Below are 3,312 nucleotides of genomic sequence, written 5' to 3'. Positions count from 1 at the left end.
GCTGCGCTTCTATTTTGCCACACTAAACTTAGCAATAAACACGTTGAAAATAATACACAATAAACATGTCGGTCAAAACTATCTCAAAGGAGGCTTTTATTAAGCAAATCAAGGAGTGAATTACTCATCCACCGTTAGTCATCCAATTACTCATCCACTGTAAAAAATACCTTATCTGGGTTCTCTTTCAAACATTGGCTCGGTATCTCACTATGGGAATCGCCTCGGGCGTGCGATTCCCATAGTGACATACCTCACTCATGTTATCAGAGAACCGGGGTTACGTGAGTAACCTAAAGTTTCCACAGGCAGGGTCACAATTATCTTCAGTGTATGAAGCTAAAGGTTTTTGGGTTAAGGTTCATAATGTAGAACATTTTTAACATTGTATGCTGTATGTGCATAGGTAGCTAGCAAACAAGGAATACAGCTGTTAAGCTAATAGTCACATTTAGCTGAGTAAAATCATGATTGAGAAATGTTGGATACTGCTGGGAATGCTGGTGTTATGGGCAGGGGCGCCTTAAAATTACCAGAGGCCCCTGGGCTACAGCGTTACAGTAGGCCCCTCTTCCCTAGATGACTTAACGATTTTTGTTCCTTGTTGATATGCCAGTTAACATTCACAACACTGTTCTGCGTAAAATGTGAATATAAGTGAATATGCAAATTCATTCTTTGCCAGAAGGTGGCGCTTGTGGAACAGTTACATAAAGTAAACATTATTTTATTACGGGCATTATACGGAAGTAATATGAAGAGAAAATGCCATCAAAACTTTCCTGGCCGAAATGTGAGTTTACAGGTATTTAATGGTATTTTATGGTATTTAAACACCATAAATTACACAAAATATTCATTATTCATCATCAGTAGATCGAAACAACACTTGGCAAGTTGGCATAAATGTGAGCTATTTGGTGATTGCTAACTGCGTTTTTATTTTGAAACGTGCCGTGCTCGCACTTAATTAATTCAATCATAGCCGTTCAAAGTTTAATGATCACATTTAAACAATAGGATGATTCCTATTCTTCCATCCCCAGATTTGAGATTGAGACTCTGAAGCAGCATGTTGGAACACAGTGACTGAATCTAAAACCTTCAGTTGACACACAGATTACATTCACGCAAGTCACTGAACTCGCACTGTATGACATTACAGAAAGTTGTCCAGTCCAGCTCCTTTCACACAGCAGTGTTGTGTTTCTTGTTGATCTGCACGTTAACATAAAGACACTCTCGTGCTGGGATTTACTAGCGCATGCATTGTGTATTCCGCTAGTATATCGGTGGAATACATGGAACATACCAACTATACAAACTATGTAGGGAAAACTTAAACTGAACCATTCACTATAAACTACAACCAGGGCATCGCTGAAAATGAGTGCGTGAGTTTGTTTACAAAATGCTGTTGTCACTGCTGCAAATTCCTATACAAATATTTATTCGAAAAAATATAATTTCCTTGCAGCCAGTGGGCCCCCTTCCCAGTGTAGACCCCTGGGGTTCAGCCCATTGAACCCCTGCATTAATGCGCCCCTGGTTATGGGGTATCCTATTTATTATTTTAGGATTTTTTGTTTGCCCCAGTGAAGCATTTCTAATAATATAACTGATTAAGTAGTCAAACTCATTCCATATCAGCAGAATAGTGTGGTACAGAAAGCCTATGTCAATAGAACAGGTTCTGAATGAATTATGTTACTGATACCTAATGGTCAAAAGCAATAGCAAAAGTAGGCTAATAGGTCAATATTATAAAATTGCAGACAAAGATTTTGAATAGCTAGGTTGGCTTGTACACTATATTGCCAAAAGTATTGGGACTCCCCCTTCTAATGAACAGGTTTGACTACTTTAGTCATTTCCATGAGTACAAATCTTAATGTTTAAGCAAATAAGGATATTTTAGGGAATTGTGTGCTTCTAATTTTATACCAATAGTTTGAACAGGACCCTTTTCTATTCTAACACGACAATGGCCCTGTGTATAAGACAAGGTTAAAAAAAAAAGATTGATGCAGTTAGTGTGGAAGAACTTGACTGGTCTGCACAAAGCCAAGTCCAAATCCCAGCTGAACACCTCTGGTGTGAATTTAAATGCAGACCTTGAGCCAAAAACTCATCACCAAACACCAATGACTTGTACATATGGGTACAGTCATTTTAGACACTTCCAAAACTGTGGCAACAAAGATGGAAATACAATTTTTTAATTTGTATTTATTTTATAAAATTATTATTTTATTTTATTTTATTTACTTTATGCAGACCAGTCAAGTTCTTCCACACTGACTGAATCAATTTTTATTTATTTTTTAACCTTGCCTTATACACAGAGGCATTGTTGTGTTAGAATAGAAAAGGGTCCTGTTCAAACTATTGGTATAAAATTAGAAGCACACAATTCTCCTAGAGGAACATGTTGCATTGTTAAGACTGAGTTTGACATTCAAACTTTTAATAAAATAATTTAAAATGCATACAGTTTTCCATCTCAACTTCAAAAGGTGTGTCTTGTTACTGATTCCTAGAAGAACATTTTGATGGTGGTTTTAGCCACAGAACTATAATTGAACTTCAAAGGGTGTGTCTTGTTTCTGATTCCTAAATGAACATTTCAATACAGGCTTTACCCTCATATGTAAATCAGGACATATGCTATTGAATTTAATAAAAAAATTCCATTTTATTATTTTTTGGACAGTTGTTCATGAGTCCCTTATTTGTCCTGAGCAGTTAAACTGTCCATTATTCTTCAGAAAACCTCTCCAGGTAACATGGGAAACATATAGGTTTCTTCTGAAGCTTCTGACATAATTTAGCTATTATTTTGACTATTTATAAACATCTTTGATGCAAAAAAATGCATCCCTCTTATAAAACATTAAAGTTTTTTTAAAGAAACAAAACAGACCCTTTGAAAATGAGCTCGAAAATCGAATTTTTAACTAATTGATGTATTGGTTAATCAGCTTAATAAACAATTTAATTGACTATTTAGTTTCAGTTGCATGTGTTCTCTCATAATTCTGACTAAAACCAACATTATAATATTCTTCTAGAAACCAGTAACAAGACACAGCTTTTGAAGTTGTGATGGAAAACTGCATACATTTAAATTAATTTATTAACAGATTTGAATTTCATTCAATAGCATGCATCCTGATTTACAAATGAGAGTAAAACCTTCATAGAAATGCTCTTTTAGGCCCAATTAACAAGACACAACTTTTGAAGTTGAGATGGAAAACTGTATGCATTTTAAATTAATTTATTAAAGGTTTGAATGTAGGGATGTAACGA

The sequence above is a fragment of the Sinocyclocheilus rhinocerous genome, unplaced genomic scaffold (assembly GCF_001515625.1).
Source record: "Sinocyclocheilus rhinocerous isolate Xijiao unplaced genomic scaffold, SAMN03320098_v1.1 scaffold154, whole genome shotgun sequence".
In the NCBI taxonomy this organism is placed as follows: Eukaryota; Metazoa; Chordata; class Actinopteri; order Cypriniformes; family Cyprinidae; genus Sinocyclocheilus; species Sinocyclocheilus rhinocerous.
This window is presented reverse-complemented; position numbering follows the sequence as displayed.